This window comes from Pristiophorus japonicus, chromosome 10 (genome assembly GCF_044704955.1).
Source record: "Pristiophorus japonicus isolate sPriJap1 chromosome 10, sPriJap1.hap1, whole genome shotgun sequence".
In the NCBI taxonomy this organism is placed as follows: Eukaryota; Metazoa; Chordata; class Chondrichthyes; family Pristiophoridae; genus Pristiophorus; species Pristiophorus japonicus.
Genome location: NC_091986.1, coordinates 146,025,365 through 146,045,292, shown reverse-complemented (window position 1 = coordinate 146,045,292; position 19,928 = coordinate 146,025,365).

Sequence of the window (19,928 nt, the reverse complement as noted above, 5' to 3'; positions counted from 1 at the left end):
ATACTTTTATGAAAATCCACATAAACCCCAGCTCTACAGTGAGAAATTATAATCATAATCACACTCTAAACTGTTACATATTTTTATGCCCTGAAGTTGCTGCAAAGTGTAATAATGGGCAAGTGTATCAAATACATTTATGTGTTATTTGACAACATGCATCTAGAATACTAAGTGAACTCAGAGAAGAAATGGTAGACCACAAACATCCTTGGATATGGATGTTGTGCCAGAGGATTTGTGGGTTGCAAATGTAACATATGGGAAAGCTTTTATAGCCCATAATACAGGATAAACTTAATATTCAATTTGCAAGATAAAAGGCTAGAAATTCAATGTATTTGCACCTGCCGTTAGTGCCTATGAGGGGCGCTAATGGGGCGCAAATGCCTTACTGCTCGGGCTTGGTGCTGGCTACGACTCCCACATATTGGATGGGAGTTTAGCTGTGGCGTTACTGCTTTGTGCCCCCATCTCCTGCACCCGGAAATCATGATGTCATCACCGTGCACATCATCCCATTAGCACTCCGGCCCCGAAATTCACTTTCTCCTCCTGCAGCAATGCCGGGTGAAATTACCGACAACTGCACGAGGTGTGGATCGAGAGGACGGCCAGTACTGGATGAAAATTAAAGGTGAGGTGGCTGATGGAAAATAAAAAAAACACTTACCTTGCTTTTCGCTGTTTTGTTCATGGGGTCCTGGCCGTGATCGCTCAGCCTAGCACTCTGCTTGAGTGCCGGGCTGATCGCGCAGCACCTTCGCTCCATGGTGGTCCAAGTAGAGTATGCAGCGTGGGCCTTTCCCTTTAAGGGAGGGAAGGGTCCCTTGGACGTGGCAGTGCTGCACGGCCCAGTGTGCAGCGCTGCTGAGGCATTCAATCCGTTAGCGCTCCAAGCTTAATTTAGCGCTCCACTTCCTTCCATGGGTGGTAACCCGAATTTTTTGAGAGGGGTGAAGCTTTGTCGCCTTTGGGCAACCTTGCGGGAAAGATGGGCCCAGATATGCGAGGCAACAACATGTTAAATGCCTTTAGAGAGGAAAGGGAGGTTGGAGATGGGAGTGATAGTTTGAAATGATAGCGGTCAAGGGTGGGTTCTGTTATATATGTAAACTTGTATTTACTCTGTACAGCCACCAGAGGGCTCATCCCCTGGAGTTCCAAAGGATCCCATAATCCCTTGGGAGCACAGGTATTTAAGGAGGCCTCACAGGTTGGTGAGGCACTCTGGAGACCTGCAATAAAAGACTAAGGTCACACTTTAATTTGAGCACACAGTGTCCAGTCTGACTCTTTCTCCATACACAACAACTGGCGATGAGATACAGAGAGCGAACCCAAAGATGCAGAGAACAGTGGGCATCCCGGAGAAATTCTCAGAGGGAGATGATTGGGAAACATTTGTGGAGCGACTCGACCAATACTTCGTGGCCAATGAGCTAGATGGGGAAGAGAATGCTACCAAATGAAGGGCGATCCTCCTCACCGTCTATGGGGCACCAATGTATGGCCTCATGAAGAATCTGCTCACTCCAGCGAAACCCACGGAGAAATCGTACGACAATTTGTGCACACTGCTCCAAGAGCATTTGAACCCGAAGGAAAGTGTTCTGATGACGAGGTACCGGTTCTACACCTACAAGAGGTCTGAAGGCCAGGAAGTGATGAGCTATGTCGCCGAGCTAAGACGCCTTGCAGGACATTGCGAATTTGAAGGACATTTGGAGCACATGCTCAGAGACTTTTTCGTACTTGGGCATTGGCCACAAAACCATACTTGGCAAACTTTTGACTGTAGAGACCCCAACCTTGAGTAAGGCCATAGCGATAGCCCTGGCGTTCATTGCCATCAGTGACAATGCTAAGCAAATCTCTCAGCACACAAGCGCTCCTACAAGTACTGTGAACAAAGTGATGTTGTTTTCGAATCGCAACGTACAGGGCAGGGGACACACATGCCTGCAGCTGCACGTCCGCAGATGTCTCAGAGTCCACCATCAAGTGTGATAAATGCAAGGCCATTAACACCTTGTTGGCGCTGCGAGGGTGATCTTCATTTCCATTCTTGCCGATTTAAAGAGTACGTTTGCAAGGGCTGTGAAACAATGGGACACCTCCAATGTATGTGCAGGTGAGCTGCAAATCCTGTTAAACCTGCAAATCACCATGTTGCAGAAGAGGACAGATCCATGGAGGATCACGACGAACCAGAGCCTCAGTCCGAGGAGACAGAGGTATATGGGGTGCATACATTTACCATGAATTGTCCCCGGATAATGATGAATGTTGAACTAAATGGACTCCTGGTGTCAATGGAGCTGGACACGGGCGCGAGCCAGTCCATCATGGGCAAAAAGACTTTTGAAGGATTGTGGTGCAACAAGGCCTCAAGGTCAATCTTAACTCCGATTCGTACGAAACTAAGAACTTACACAAAAGAACTGATTCCTGTAATTGGCAGTGCTACTGTAAAGATCTCCTACGATGGAGCAGTGCACAAGCTACCATTCTGGGTGGTACCGGGTGATGGTCCCACGCTACTCAGCAGGAGCTGGCTGGGAAAGATATGCTGGAACTGGGACGACGATTGAGCGCTATCGCCCGCTGACGACATTTCGTGTGCCCAGGTCTTAAACAAGTTCCCTTCGCTGTTTGAACCAGGCATCGGGAAATTCCAAGGAGCAAAAGTTCAGATCCACCTAATTCCAGGGGCGCGATCCATCCATCACAAAGCGAGAGCAGTACTGTACATGATGAGAGAAAGGGTAGTAATCGAGCTAGACTGGCTGCAAAGAAAGGGCATCATTTCACTGATCGAGTTCAACAGGTGGGCCAGTCCAATCATTCCTGTCCTCAAGGGAGATGGCACCGTCAGAATCTGTGGCGATTACAAAGTAACTATCAATTGTTTCTCCCCGCAGGACCAATACCCACTACCAAAGGCCGATGACCTCTTTGCAACACTGGCGGGAGGAAAGACGTTCACGAAGCTGGATTTGACTTCAGCCTACATGACGCAGGAACTGGAAGAATCATCGAAGGGTCTCACCTGCATCAACACGCACAAAGGTCTTTTCATTTATAACACGTGCCCGTTTGGAATTTGATCAGTGGTGGCGATATTCCAGAGAAACATGGAAAGCTTACTGAAGTCGGTCCCGCGCACCGTGGTTTTGCACAACGACATCCTGATCACAGGTCGGGATACAGTCGAGCACCTGCAGAACCTGGAGGAGGTTCTTAGTCGACTCAACCACAATGGGCTCAGGTTAAAATGCTCGAAGTGTCTTTTCCTGGTGCGTGAGGTGGAGTTCTTGGGGAGAAGGATCGCGGCGGATTCAAAGACGGAGGCAATCTAGAACGCACCGAGGCCATAGAACGTGAAGGAGCTGCAGTCGTTTCTTGGATTCCTGAACTACTTTGGTAACTTCTTACCGGCTCTCAGCACACTGTTAGTACTGTTAGCGCGAATGTACCCTACCAAAAATCACTCGTCACTCAGAGTTGGTCCATACATCAAAACGGTTTATTACGTCAGCGTTGAGATGAAGCAACTGCTGGGTCCAGGTACCTCTCTCCGCCGAACAAAGGGTTTCATGGATATTTATATGTTTTACAACAGTTTACTACAGTTACATCAGCCCATTTTGGCCGGACACTATCTAATCATATTAATTATAGATTAGTTATAGATTCAAATAGACCAATAGAAGTGGTCTCTAAACATTAGGTGGCTACGTGATTGCCTCATGTGTTGCCAAGAGATGTGTTGCTAAGAGATGAGTTGCTAAGAGTTACTCATGATGATCTTGTGACATGGTCCAGGCCCTCCTTATCTTACTGTCCTTGGGTGCTGTCTTTGAGTAGTCTCCTTATCTTAGTCCTGTTACAGAGTTGTATTGTTCTAACATGGACCAGGACGTCTGGTCTGGGGTCTAGTAGCCCGATTACGAACATCTGCAGAGCTGAAGTGTGTTTCTGCGTGAGAACACAGCCGTTATCAGTAATGAAGAATGCAGCCTTTTTCTGCTGGCTGAAATCCCTTGGGGCTTTGCTAAACCACAAGTAGCCATCTTTATACATTTTACACACACACATTTAATACTAAAATTACATATTTAATTCTAACATCTATGCTACAGGTGCTGCTGCCCAAGGGAAAATCTCTCTCTTACACTCCCCCCTTCCGGCAAAGAGGCTAGTCCTAGCCCCCTGAAAGCGACACTAATTTATATTATATTATGTTTGTGTACCACTCGGTACTCCGTGCTTCAACGTGCTGGCCATTCATGCGATTTCGGGAGTCCCAGTTGTTTTAGATCAAATTAATATAGTTCAAATCGCCCCTTTCGCCTGCCACACGAACTTGCTTGCTTATCTGAGCTCTGGTGTTAGACCTCCGTTGTTGTGCATAATATCTGCCGGACCGGCAAGCCATGACTCCCCATGCTAACGGTAGGACTAGCTGTATATGTGATATAATTTGAATCCAAGGGTGGATGTTTACATTCATCCCCCAGTTCCAAACCCTCCTCCACCAACTCTCGCTCTGCGGCTCTGTATCGGTGTCTTTCTCCAGTATCTCAATCTTTGTCCGTAATTGGTGGTAGAGTTTAACAGACTGTCTGACTCTGAGTCTTAGTTCCCTTAGTACTTCTGCTAAATGGGGAATACGGGCCTGTTCTGGCTCGTCATAGTCCTGCAGGTGATCATGGAGCTCATCGGTGGCGTCAATAATTTCGGTACCTCGCCGTCTAACTTGGATAAGACGGGCTTGCCCTATAGTAGCGGGTCGTAGGGGTGTAAAGCAGAAGTTTGGTTGCGGGGTCTGGCATTGCAAGCCGTTATATTGATATGAGTGTTCCGTGGTGGAGACACAGTATCTCCCTTTGCCTCTGTACCCGGCCCGAGCAAAATGTGTGGGGGCAGGCACTATTTCCAGAACGCATCCATTGGTTCGATTAAAACTACACTCATCTAATTCTCCCTGTCCCACTGGGTGGAGGCACACTGTGACCTCGCCCCTCTGTTTGCACCCTGTCAGGGAGACTGTCAGGTTAAGTAGTAACGGAAGGAGGTATTGTCCCGTACAATCCCAATATTCTCCAGTTGATAAAGGGGAAATGGACCTGAGTCTTGTATGACTATAGGGATCATCAAGACAATCCCCATTCCCGCAGCTATGCCCATTTGGCAGTTTGGGATCGCTGGGCATACCCTTCAGAGTGCAGTTATCCAGTGTCCCCTCCAGCTTGGCTAGCTGAGCCAGATGTGAGCTCTCTATCCAGTCTGGTACCTCCACCCTTTGGATCTGATCGAGGTTGTGTCGTATCTGTCCCACCATTCACAAACCATAAGCGTGACAGAGTTGCCCTTGTCGGAGCTTTCCGGCATCTTCCTTTTCTCTGTCAATTAGACGATTACCGTACATACCCGCGTATCCTACCATCTCACGTATCATGCGACCCCTAAATTTTCGTCCCCAAAACATGATTTTATCATATATCTCATGTATCATGCGAGTCACTTTTTTGAGATACCAGATGCCACTAGGCTAGGCTTTCAAACAAGTTTAACAAGTACCCAACACGTAACAAGTACCCTAACACATAACAACGATCGAATACAGACCTTAACAACCGAATCATGAAACATCGAGTGGATTCTGTTGTGAAAGCTGTTCGCGAATCGAACACCGATATAGCAATCATTCCAGCTGGCTTGACTAGCGTCGTTCAGCCACTTGACGTATCCATTAATAAGCCATTTAAAGACAATATAAGAAAGAAATGGAATGACTGGATAATGGAAGGAGAGAAATCATTTACGAAGGGAGGGAATATGAAGGCTCCGGATTTGCCTCTATTGTGTTTGCAGGTAAAAGAAGCATGGGCTGAGATAGATGGAGATTTGATTGTTAAAGCCTCTAATAATGCAGCAAACTTCAGAGGGAGTTGTGGGTGGCGATCTCTAGACCACAGCAAAGATACAGTACAAGTGACAATAGAGGCTGCAATCCAGCGCAGGAGATACCTGCCGAGATTCAACGTGGATACGGTCTGCTTAACAGCCTAACAGCCTAATCTTGGCCAGCACTTCACACCCGCAAATTTTGTATCTCGCGTATCATGCGACTCCCCAAATTTAGGTTACAATTTAGGTCTTCAAAAGTCGCATGATACGCGAGTATATACGGTAATTGTTTTGGCATGTGTCTTGATTACTGAAATTCCATCTAACTGTATCTCCATGCCTTCCCTTCCTAAGTCGGCTTGGTCTTTCTGATTCTGCTCTGCCCGCTCTAACAGTTCCCTCATCACCCCTTTAAGTTGTTCCACCTTTTCATTCAGACCTTGTATATCCAGTGAGTTTACTATGGAGGTCCCGGTATTAAAGCCGGTAGCAGGGTCATTGATTATTCCCCTTTTATGCCTATGCACCTGCTCTTGTCCTCGGAACCTACTGGCATCCATGGCATCAGCAGCCTGCTGCATTACAACCTTACTTAATACACTATACATATTCCTTGCCTGTTCAGTACCACACTCCGGCATTCGTATGCCTGAGATATTGATCAGAACAGGCACAATTCCATGCTTAACATTATGTGCTAAAATAAGTTCTGTCCTTGCTCCAGCCCTTGGCTGCTGGGATACATATTCCATCAGTTAAATTAAACAAGATCCCATAGTTTGGGTAAGTGTGTCTTTCCTGCATTTGCTGCATCCCCCGTAGTCCATCCGGGTTACCTGATGCTTGTATGAGTGTCAAGATCCCTAGTATCATGCTGCAGAGCTGAGGTGGCCACTGTGATTCCATCTCGGTGTGTGTTTTATCTGCAAATTTTAAACAGATCCTGGTCGTCACCAGGTGTTAGGTTCTGGTCTACTCATCTTTTATCCATGCATGGTCACTCTGAAATCGGAGGTAAAGGTTAGGTTGGATTTGTGGACTCCACTTACTCATTGTGGGGTACATTGGCTCTATTGCCATAGGTGATGGTGCTATGGCTGCTCACTGCACTATCCGTCTGGTCCCATTTAAAAAAAAATCTCTTCCAGCTCATTTATCTTAGCTTTTAATTCTTGAAGTTGTTTTTTTTTGAGTATCTATTTCTTTATTGTATCAGGCAAGTATTATTACATAAGCTAGTTCTATTTTATTTTTTTATCCTGACTATCCCACCATTTCCTTTAGCTGTCAGGTGAGTCTTCTTTATTCTATTAAGAAATCCAAATTAATAATATCCAATATAAAACAGCTGTCAATGGAAAGGGTTAACTCCTTTACAGGTTTGTAAGAAGGCCTGATGTCATTACGTGACTTCGCGTAATCATTCGAAAAAACACCGGGACCAACTATTTTTTATCTTTTACTCAACAAACCTATTTAAAATCATTATCAATAGAGAGTGTCTTTTACCTCTTCCAAAATTTTTTCAATTAAACCAATATTTCTTTTTCACAGCCAATATCAGCTAGTATTTAGTAAGTTAAGTCTTTTTCCATTGCAAACACTTTTTTTTTTCTTTCAGCACCTATTTAGTACGTAACATTTTTTTTTAGATCTCCTTTCTTCAAATTAGGTTTTGTATTTTACACAGAGGGCTTGTGTCTCGGTAAATTTGTTAATTTAACATCATCAGACAATCGAAGACACTTTTTCTTTCAAATTCGTTCAATTTGTTTTCTTTCAAGGCTGCGTCTTTATCTTTTTTTTTTACTTTTCCAGAACTAGAACGGAGTCTAGCACGTAGGCTTTGAGAGCTGCTTTTCGTTATCTCAAATGTTCCAGTTTCAAGGCCGTTACAATGTCCTTTTTTTCTAAACTGCTCAAGCTTGCCGTTTTAACATCAGATTTAATTTAAAAAAAATTTTAGTTTGAATCTATCTCAGTATTTTGCTGTGCCTTCTCTTAATTCAAATTTTGTAATGCCAATCTTTTATTTAAAACTCTTTTTACTGAGCTAGAAGTTTTCGCATCAAGGTTTTACACAAAGGAAAATGGGAGCGTACTTCCCCCAGCCCGCAACCTCGAGAGACCCACGCAGGCTTTTTTTAAAGGCATTCTTTATCTCATTCCCAGACTAAATTTATGTCTCTCAACCCAATGTAATCGACGATTGCGGGTTTTCTTTCGACAAGTAAGTGAGTGTGTCAAATCATTTTTTTTTAAAACCACGTATGTATAAAGATGGCTACTTGTGGTTTAGCAAAGCTCCAAGGGATTTCAGCCAGCAGAAAAAGGCTGCATTCTTAGTTACTGATAACGGCTGTGTTCTCACGCAGAAATACACTTCAGCTCTGCAGATGTTCGTAATTGGGTTACTAGGCCCCAGACGAGACATCCTGGTCCATGTTAGAACAATACGACTTTGTGACAGGACTAAGATAAGGAGACTACCCAAAGACAGCAAGATAAGAGGGGCCTGGACCATGTCACAAGATCATCATGAGTAACTCTTAGCAACACATCTCTTAGCAACACATCTCTTGGCAACACATGAGGCAATTACGTAGCCACCTAATGTTTCGAGACCACTTCTATTGAATCTATATGTAATCTATAATTAATATGATTGGATAGTGTCCGGCCGAAATGGGTTGATGTAACTGTAGTAAACTGTTGTAAAACATATAAAAGTCCATGAAACCCTTTGTTCGGCAGAGAGAGGTACCTGGACCCACCAGTTGCTTCATCTCACCGCCGGTGTAATAAACTGCTTTGATGTATGGACCGACCCTGAGTGACGAGTGATTCTTGGTAGGGTACATTCGTGCTAACAGTACCACTGCATGTCTTACTCCGAAAAGGGGACGAATGGATTTGGGGCAAAAGCCAAGAAAATGCCTTTGTAAAAGTGAGAAAATTGTTATGCTCAAACAAATTGCTTGTGTTGTATGATCCATGTAAGCGTTTAGTACTAGCATGTGATGCGTCGTCATATGGCAGCGGGTGTGTATTGCAACAAGCTAATGATTTCGGGAAACTGCAACTGGTTGCTTATGCATCCAGGAGTCTGTCTAATGCGAGAGAGCTTACAGCATGATTGAGAAAGAAGCGTTAGCATGTGTTTATGGGGTAAAGAAAATGCATCAATACCTGTTTGGGCTAAAATTTGAATTGGAAACTGATCATAAGCCACTTATATCCCCGTTTTCCAAGAGTAAAGGGATAAATACCAATGCATCTGCCCACATCCAGAGATGTGCGCTCATGTTGTCCGCATGCAACTATGCCATCCGCCACAGGCCAGGCACAGAAAACTGCGCCGATGCTCTCAGTCGGCTGCCATTGCCCACCATGGGGGTGGAAATGGTGCATCCCACAGATTTAGCCATGGTTATGGAAGCATTTGAGGTGAGCAATCACCCATCACTGCCCGGCAGATCAAAACCTGGACGAGCCAGGCCCTCTTATTGTCCCTAGTCAAAAACTGTGTGCTTCACGGGAGCTGGTCCAGTATCCCAGTGGAAATGCAGGAAGAGATAAAGCCATTCCAGTGGCGCAAAGATGAAATGTCTATACAGGCAGACTGCCTTCTGTGGGGCAATCGAGTAGTGATTCCCAAGAAGGGCAGAGATACCTTACAGCCACCAGAGGGCTCATCCCCTGGAGTTCCAAGGGATCCTATAATCTCTTTTGAGCACAGGTATTTAAGGAGGCCTCACAGGTTGGAGAGGCACTCTGGAGACCTGCAATAAAAGACTAAGGTCACACTTTACTTTGAGCTCACAGTGTTTAGTCTGACTCCTTTTCCATACTTAACAGGTTCGGCTCGGTGTCAACTTTTGTTTGATAATGAATCACATGGGAAAGATAGGATATATAATTCGTCTGTCAAGGGGAAATTAATTGTTTCAACCTTTGAATTACGCAATCTCATAAGTTGATATTTGCCAATGTGAATCAAATCCAGAATGTTAAGGACATGTGATCATGCGATCTCACATCCCAGCACTTGCACAACCAATAACTCCTCCTAGGACTCCTACCTCACTTCACATTCCACTCACTTGGCTTTACATTCATCACCTCCCCACCCTATTCTTGCTTTTTCTCCATCTCTCAACACATGCACTATATGCACAAGTCCATTTACCTTTCCAACAGCTACTCATTAACTCTTGCCCTCTCTTTCTGTAGGACAAGACAGCGCATAATTCCAGGTAGAGGAGAAAGACTAAGTGGAAGAGCACCTGACATCATAGTGCTCACCCAAAGGGAGCAGGAAGACATTATGGCTCAGGAAATGCCATGAGCATCGGGAAAAGCAAGGCTAGTGGAGTGTCTGCATATTACTTGCAACCCTGCATTGCCAGGATGTCATTGATATAGTAGCTGACTGAATGATATGAATGCTGTTTAATGCAGAATGAAGGGAATGGTGAAGGATGTAACAAGGGCTACTAATGTAGAGCGACTTTGTGTACATTTTTCAGGGCAGTGCAATGAAAATATGACTAGAATTGCTGTACAATTAACTCAGCCCCCACATCTTTTACTGCAAGGTGCTGAGGTGGCCCTGCTTCTGCTGCTGCTTCCTTGCTTTCACTCTGTATTTTCCTTGTCCGATGATCCAGATCCACTGCTGGCAAAGTTACAGCGTCAGACTGGGAACGGCTCCAAAGAAAGTCACTCCTATTATTTTCCTTTGGGTAGCCTTGCGGGAAAGATGAGCCCAGATATGCGAGGCAACAACATGTTAAAGGCCTTTAGAGAGGAAAGGGAGGTTGGAGATGAGGGTGATAGTTTGAAATGACAGAGGTCAAGGGTGGGTTCAGCTCAGTGTCAAATTTTGTTTGATTATGCTCTTGTGAAGCACCTTGGGATGTTTTACTATTTTAAAGGTGCTATATAAATGCAAGTTGTTGTTGTTGAGCGGGGTGATGACAACAGATTTGAAAGGGAGGGATACAGTAAATGAGGAGAGGGAACCATTAACAATATCAGCCAATATCGAGGCCAGGAAGGGAAGTTTGGTGTTCAGCAGTTTGCTGAGAATAGCTTCGAGGGAGCAGGAGGTGGGTTTCATGGACAAGATGAGCTCAGAGAGAGCAGGAAGGGAGGGTGGAGAGCTGTTATGTCTTTAATACTCTTATGAATGACTCCACGAGGTCTAGTAGTGTACTTGAGCTATTGTGACCTTAGTCCCATTTATTGTAACTCCAGAGTGAGGCACAAGCATGGTGGGCTGCCTTTTATACTGGGCCCTGCACACCTATGCAGGTCTCCCACCACAGTGCCCTCTGGTGGCACACCTTATGTGACTATACAGTTAGTATACATGGTCTACATACATGATATCACTGCCCCCGCCCCCCCCCCCAAGTCTTTAATGCAAATTGATTCGTACATTGACGATGACCTGGGCTTTGCTCTTCCTGGTTGACCATTGGAGGGTCGCTTCTAGCTTGGGTGGGTTGGTAGTGAGATTTGTTGCCAGTGGAGGTCCCCGTGGTTTCTGGTTGTGAGTCCATGACTACTCCATTCTTCTCCCCCCACACAGAGATCATGCTAATGGCCCCTTACATGCTCGTTACATTCAAGTTCATCATATGGGTTTTACATTTACATCTTGGTACATTTGTTGGGTGGATTACAGTTGCATTGCTTTTTGTGTGGTACATTTACATGATCAGTACAGATATCTCAGTACAGGTACACAAGGACAGTCTAGTTCCAGCACAGCCGGATGAGATCTGGGTCATCTGGTGGCGGCGCAGCGCCCCATGCTAGTGGGTCTGTGAGCGAGGTGAGCTCATTTTGCTCGCATTGCTGGAGCTCAGGGCTCTTGCCGTTACTCCTAGCGTGACCCTTCCTTCACTCTTGGGCATTGCCGTGGTGGTGAGTGGGCTGCACCTTTTCCACCTGGGTGGTGGGCGACAGTAGCCGACTGTGAGTATAGGCGTAGTTTACTGTTTCTGGCCCGTGGCGGTTCATGCCATCGGGTGCCTGCAATGTTAAACCGATCTGAGGCAGGATATCGCTACTGGTACCTCTGCTCTCTGGGGATCGTTTACTCTGCGGCTTGTCTACTTCTGTCAGCTGTGGGGCCACTTTTTGATACATCGTTCTGGTTCCGGGGACGCAGGCTACAGCATTGGGTAGCCCGCTGGACCTGTATATGACTATTAGGTTTTCGCCCGCTGCATTGACTGATTGCAATTTGCACCCGACATCGCTCAACAACATTTTGCTCATTACAGCTGGACTTTTACATTGCTTACCAATTTCAAGCAGTTAATTCAAAAACGGCGGGTTGCTGGCCACCTTTAAAATGGTGTTACTACTTTACCCCAATCGTCTTCCTTGCGTGGAACCACATGTCATTGCTCCATTAGCGTTGCACCTCGTGGTTTGGATGCCATCTTTTCCCTGTCCATGGTGTTGACTGTTGCGATCTCCTTTCCCAGCTATTCTGCCTCTGAAGCTGGGAAGGAGCTCTCGGATCCAATCTTCCTCCCCAGGAGTCCTGCCACTGAAACCGGGAAGTTGCGTTCGGATCGTCTCGGCTGGATCATCGCCACACAGTCGTGATGAGCAGTCTGTGCCTCGGGGGCTGCGCGGATCTGCTCTCCAGTGCCTGGTCCAACCGAAGGTGCCTCTGAGCACGGGGGACGTCGATCGCTGGGGGGAATGAAGTCTTCCCAGTTCCAATTAATCTTCCCTGTCATGTATCTCACACTACTGTATATAACTGTATCTTGCCATGCTATACATGACTGTAACTAGATATGACCTGTAACCACAAGCATACTTTACCACCAGGGGTGCACTTGCAGGAGACACTGCATACCTGTTCCACACAGGTATATAAAGGCAGGTCTCAGGCAAGTGTGGCACTCGAGAGCTGTGAAATAAAGGTGCAGGTCCAGTGTGACCTTGAATTCAGCATGTGCCTTGTGTAAGTCTGTACTGCAAGGTCAGGACTTTACAGTGGCGACGAGTTACGGGATCACAGAATCCACAGAATGGTTACCAACAGCTCAGATGAGAAATACAATGCTGGAGACAATTGGGAGGACTTTATAGAAAGGCTTCAGCAAAACTTTGCAACCAAAGACTGGTTGGGCGACGATAAGGCAGACAAGAGAAGAGCCTATCTCTTGACCAGCTGTGGCTCGAAAACATATGTCTTCATGAAGGACCTGCTGGCACCCGAGAAACCAGCAAGCAAGTCGTTTGAGGAGTTGAGCACACTGGTAAGAGACCACCTGAAGCCAGCGAGCAGCCTACACATGGCCAGACACAGATTCTACAACTACAGACGCTGTGTGGGCCAAAGCATACCCGACATCGTGGTGGATCTTCGGAGGCTGGCTAGTTTATGTGAGTTCTCCGATGAACTAAAGAGAGAAGTACTGAGAGACTTTTTTATTGAAGGAATAGGCCACGCAGGCATATTTCGAAAGCTTATAGAGACCAAGAACTTGACCCTAGAGGCAGCAGCACTGGTCGCACAGACATTCTTGGCAGGAGAAGAAGAAACGAGGTTGATCTACACTGCGGGTACGACAACTAACGAAACATCGGAACAAGGGATTCACAGCATGAAACGAGCCGCTACCCCCACACACAGACAAAGGCAGGAGAGCAGGCCTTCAACATAGAAACATAGAAACATAGAAAATAGGTGCAGGAGTAGGCCATCCGGCCCTTCGAGCCTACACCACCATTCAATAAGATCATGGCTGAACTTTCCTTCAGTACCCCGTTCCTGCTTTCTCTCCATACCCCTTGATCCCTTTAGCCGCAAGGGCGATATCTAACTCCCTCTTGAATAGATCTAATGAACTGGCATCAACAATTCTCTACGGTAGGGAATTCCATAGGTTAGCAACTCTCTGAGTGAAGAAGTTTCTCCTCATCTCGGTCCTAAATGGCTTACCCCTTATCCTTAGACTGTGACCCCTGGTTCTGGACTTCCCCAACATCGGGAACATTCTTCTTGCATCTAACCTGCCCAGACCCATCAGAATTTTATATGTTTCTATGAGATCCCCTCTCATTCTTCTAAACGCCAGTGAATACAGTCCCAGTCGATCCAGTCTCTCCTCATATGTCAGTCCTGCCATCCCAGGAATCAGTCTGGTGAACCTTTGCTGCACTCCCTCAATAGCAAGAACATCCTTCCTCAGATTAGGAGACCAAAACTGAACACAATATTCCAGGTGGGGCCTCACCAAGGCCCTGTACAACTGCAGTAAGACTTCCCTGCTCCTATACTCAAATCCCCTTGCTATGAAGGCCAACATACCATTTGCCTTCTTCACCGCCTGCTGTACCTGCATGCCAACCTTCAATGACTGATGAATCATGATACCCAGGTCTCATTGCACCTCCCCTTTTCCTAATCTGCCGCCATTCAGATAATATTCTGCCTTTGTGTTTTTGCCCCCAAAGTGGATAACCCCACATTTATCCACATTATACTGCATCTGCCATGTATTTGCCCACTTGCCTAACCTGTCTAAATCACCCTGCAGCCTCTTCGCGCCCTCCTCACAGCTCACACCGCCACCCAGTTTAGTGTCATCTGCAAACTAGGAGATATTACACTCAATTCCATCATCCAAATCATTAATATATATTGTAAAGAGCTGGGGTCCCAGCACTGAGCCCTGCAGCACTCCACTAGTCACTGTCTGCCATTCTGAAAAGGACCCGTTAATCCCGACTCTCTGCTTCCTGTCTGCCAACCAATTTTCTATCCACGTCAGTACATTACCCCCAATACCATGTGCTTTGATTTTGCACAACAATCTCTTGTGTGGGACCTTGTCAAATGCCTTTTGAAAGTCCAAATATACCACATCCACTGGTTCTCCCCTGTCCACTCTACTAGTTACATCCTCAAAAAATTCCAGAAGATTTGTCAAGCATAATTTCCCCTTCATAAATCCATGCTGACTTGGACCAATTCTATCACTGCTTTCCAAATGTGCTGCTATTTCATCCTTAATGATTGATTCCAACATTTCCCCCACTACTGATGTCAGGCTAACTGGTCTATAATTGCCTGTTTTCTCTCTCCCTCCTTTTTTAAAAAGTGGTGTTACATTAGCAACTCTCCAGTCCATAGGAACTGATCCAGAGTCGATAGACTGTTGAAAAGTTATCACCAATGCATCCACTATTTCTAGGGCCACTTCCTTAAGTACTCTGGGATGTCGACTATCAGGCCCTGGGGATTTATCGGCCTTCAATCCCATCAATTTCCCAAACACAATTTCCCGCCGAATAAGGATATCCTTCAGTTTCTCCTTCTCACGACACCTTCGGACCCCTAGTACATCGGGAAGGTTATTTGTATCTTCCTTTGTGAAGACAGAACCAAAGTACTTGTTCAATTGGTCTGCCATTTCTTTGTTCCCCATGATAAATTCACCCGAATCCGACTGCAAGGGACCAACGTTTATCTTCACTAATCTTTTTCTCTTGATATATCTATAGAAGCTTTTGCATTCATTTTTTATGTTTCCGGCAAGCTTCCTCTCGTACTCTATTTTCCCCCTCTTAATTAAACTCTTTGTCCTCCTCTGCTGTATTCTAAATTTCTCCCAGTCTTCCAGCTTGCTACTTTTTCTGGCTAATTTGTATGCCTCTTCCTTGGATTTAACACGATCCTTAATTTCCCTTGTTAGCCACGGTTGAGCCACCTTCCCCGTTTTATTTTTACTCCAGACAGGGATGTACAATTGTTGAAGTTCATCCATATGATCTTTAAAGTTTTTCCATTGCCTACCCACCGTCAACCCTTTAAGTATCATTTGTCAGTCTAATCTCGTCAATTCGCGCCTCATACCGTCAAAGTTACCTTTCCTTAAGTTCAGGACCCTAGTTCCTGAATTAACTTTGTCATTCTCCATCTTAATAAAGAATTCTACCATATTATGGTCATTCTTCCCCAAGGGGCCTCAACAAGATGGCCAGCTCCCTGGTTGGTTCCTCGACATATTGGTCTAGAAATCCATCCCTAATACACTCCAGGAAATCCTCCTCCTCTGCATTGCTACCAGTTAGGTTAGCCCAATTAAAATGTAGATTAAAGTCGCCCATGATTACTGCTGTACCTTTATTGCACACATCCCTTATTTCTTGTTTGATGCTGTCCCCAACCTCACTACTACTGTTTGGTGGTCTGTACACAACTCCCACTAGTGTTTTCTGCCCTTTGGTATTCCGTAGCGCCATCCATACCAATTCCACATCATCCAAGCTCATGTACTTCCTTACAATTGCATTAATTTCCTCTTTAACCAGCAACGCCACCTCGCCTCCTTTTCCTTTCTGTCTTTCCTTCCTAAATGCTGAATACCCCTGGATGTTGAGTTCCCAGCCTTGGTCACCCTGGAGCCATGTCTTCGTGATGCCAATCACATCATACCCGTTAACTGCTATCTGCGCAGTTAATTCGTCCACTTTATTCTGAATACTCCTCGCAGGCAGTGGCGCCAGAAGCCATCAAGGACCACATGAACGGCCATTCACACCTCATCAACCCACAATGCGAGCAATCAACTACAGACTGAGAGAAGCTTAAGAGACATCAGCCAGGCGCAGCTCATCCTTCGGAAACAATGGAAGCGGTCTGTGCTGGAGATGTGGGGGAAGGCACTCAACAAGGGGGTGTCGATTTCAGCATGCTGTTTGCAGAAACTGCAACTATACAAGGCATCTGGCCTGCATGTGCAGAAAAACAGCAGCTCGGCTTCTATATGAATCGGAAGGGTCGGAAAGTGGACCAGAAGACGGTGGGGACAGTGCTCAGGATGCCGGGGTACAGCGGATCAACACGATCAATGCACACTGTTCTTACAACAAGACACGTCTAATAATGATGAAGGTCCTACTCAATGGGATACCCGTCAACATGGAACTGGACACGGGAGCTAGTCAATCTCTCATGAGCATCCAACAATTTGAACAGCTGTGGCCGCACAAAAACAACAGACCAAAACTCACAAGGATCGACACCAAACTAAGGACCTATACCAAAGAAATCATCCCAGTCCTTGACAGTGCCATGGTCTCACTCTCACACAAAGGGACGGTGAACTGACTTTCCCTGTGGATTGTCCCCGAAGATCTCCCAGCACTGTTGGGGAGAAGCTGTCTGGCAAAACTAAATTGGAAATGGGATGATGTTCACACCATGTCATCAGAGGAACGGACCTCCTGCTCAACAGTTCTAAGTCGTTTTGAACATCTCTTTCAGCCAGGTGTGGGCACCTTCAAAGGGGCTAAAGTTAAAATCTACATCACACAGGATGCTAGACCGGTCCATCACAAGGCTAGAGCTGTGCCTTATGTGATGAGGGAAAAGATTGAACACGACATGGACCGGCTTCTGCGGGAAGGCATTATCCCACCCGTGGAATTTAGCGACTGGGCAAGTCCCATCGTTCCCGTCATGAAGCCTGATGGATCCGTACGAATCTGTGGGGATTACAAGTCTACCATAAACAGAGTCTCCCTACAGGACCAATACCCGCTGCCCAGAGCGGGGGACCTATTTGCCATGTTGGCTGGAGGAAAGCTTTTCTCGAAACTAGATCTCACATCTACGTATATGACGCAAGAACTGACCGAAGAGTCTAAGCTACTCACCACCATCAACACACATCGAGGACTTTTTATGTACAATCGATGCCCATTTGGCATCAGGTCGGCAGCTGCTATATTCCAGCGCAACGTGGAGAATCTGCTCAAGTCCATCCCGGGGACGGTTGTGTTTCAAGATGAAATACTCATCACGGGCAGGGACACCGACTCCCATCTCCGCAATTTGGAGGAAGTACAAAGTCGATTGGGTCAGGTAGGCCTACGAGTCAAGAAATCCAAGTGCCTGTTTCTCGCGCCCGAGGTTGAAATTTTGGGCAGAAGGATTGCCGCTGATGGAATCCGCCCAACAGAATCCAAAACCAGGCCACGAATGTCTCTGAACTGCGCGCCTTTCTCAGGCTACTCAATTACTTTGGGAACTTTATGCAGAACTTGAACACGCTGCTGGAGCCTCTCCACGTGCTACTCAGGAAGGGGTGCGATTGGTTTTGGGGGGACGCCGAAGAACGTGCCTTCAATAAGGTCCACAACCTTCTGTGTTCCAACAGTGTTTTAGCCTTTTTTGACCCAGGTAAAAAGCTAGTTCTTACTTGTGATGCGTCAGCGTACGGGGTCGGGTGCATTTTACAGCATGTCAATGATGCGGGTAAATTACAACCAATTGCTTATGCCTCCAGGTCACTTTCGCGGGCAGAGCGCGGGTACGGTATGGTTGAGAAGGAGAGGCTCGCGTGCGTGTACGGTGTCAAAAAGATGCACCAATATCTTTTCGGGGCCAAGTTCGCGTTAGAAACCGACCACAAACCCCTCACATCCCTGCTATCCGAGTGCAAGGCTATAAACGCCAACGCCTCGGCGCGCATTCAGCGGTGGGCACCCATGCTGGCCTCTTACTACACAATAAGGCACAGATCAGGCACAGACAACTGCACCGACGCACTTAGCAGGCTACCCCTGCCGACCACCGAAGGGTCCGACGAACAGGACTGTGAGATGGTCATGGAAATCAATGCCTTTGAATCCACAGGTTCGCCCATGATGGCTCGCCAAATCAGAACCTGGACGACCAGCGACCCCACCTTATTCTTAGTCAAAAGATGTGTTTTAACTGGTGACTGGGCAGAGGCTCGTGATGAACTATCACTACAGGCAGACTGCCTGATGTGGGGCAGCCGAGTAGTTATGCCCTTGCGAGGCAGAGAGGTGTTTATCCGGAGCTCCACCGCGAGCACCAGGGGATCGTCCTTATGAAGGCCATAGCCAGATCCCGTGTCTGATGGCCTGGCAATGACGCGGACTTGGAGCTCTGCATCCGGCGGTGCACCATCTGTGCCCAACTCAGTAATGCCCCCAGGGAGGACCCCCCAAGACCCTGGCCCTGGCCCACCAAACCCTGGTCGCGGGTGCATGTAGACTATGCGGGCCCATTCATGGGCAAAATGTTCCTCGTAGTCGTCGATGTATTTTCAAAGTGGATCGAGTGCACCATTTTAAACTCGAGCTTCACCCCCACCACTGTGGAGAGCCTTAGAACCATGTTTGCAACGCACGGAATTCCTGACATATTGGTCAGTGATAATGGTCCGTGCTTCACCAGCGCAGAATTTCAAGATTTTATAGTTGACCATGGCATAAATCACATCAAGAAGGCACCGTTCAAGCCGGCCTCCAATGGCCAGCCAGAGCGAGCAGTGCAAATTATTAAACAAGGCATGCTTAAAATCCAAGGTCCCACGCTGCAGAGCCGCCTGTCGCGACTGCTGCTGACATACAGATCTTGTCTGCATTCGTTGACTGGGGTTCCCCCCGCGCAACTATTGATGAAACGGACCTTAAAGACTAGGCTCTCATTAATCCTCCCAGACATGCATGAAATTGTTGAGGCAAAGCGCCGGAAGCTAACTGAGTACCATGACCAAAATTCAAAGGGGAGGTGGAATGAGATAGTGTTTGTGCTAAACTATGGCAGGGGTCCCAAATGGCTTGCAGGGACAGTAACAGGCAAGGAAGGAAACAGGCTACTGGTTGTACAAATGGACAATGGCCAAACCTGCCGGAGGCATGTAGACCAAGTAAAAAGTAGATTCACCAACAACACTGAAGAACCAGAGGCAGACTACAATGTGGAACTCACACCACACCCGGTGGACAGATAGAGGGAACAACCTGAGGAAAAGGCCGTCTCAACAGACAGCCCAGGCGAGATACCAGCAATCATACTGAACGAAACAGACAGCCCAGGCGAGATACCAGCAATCACACCGAAAGAAAAACAGGCACCAAGGCAAACAACTGAACCACAACTAAGATGCTCCACGCGAGAGCGTAGACCACTTGAGAGACTGAATCTATAAAGA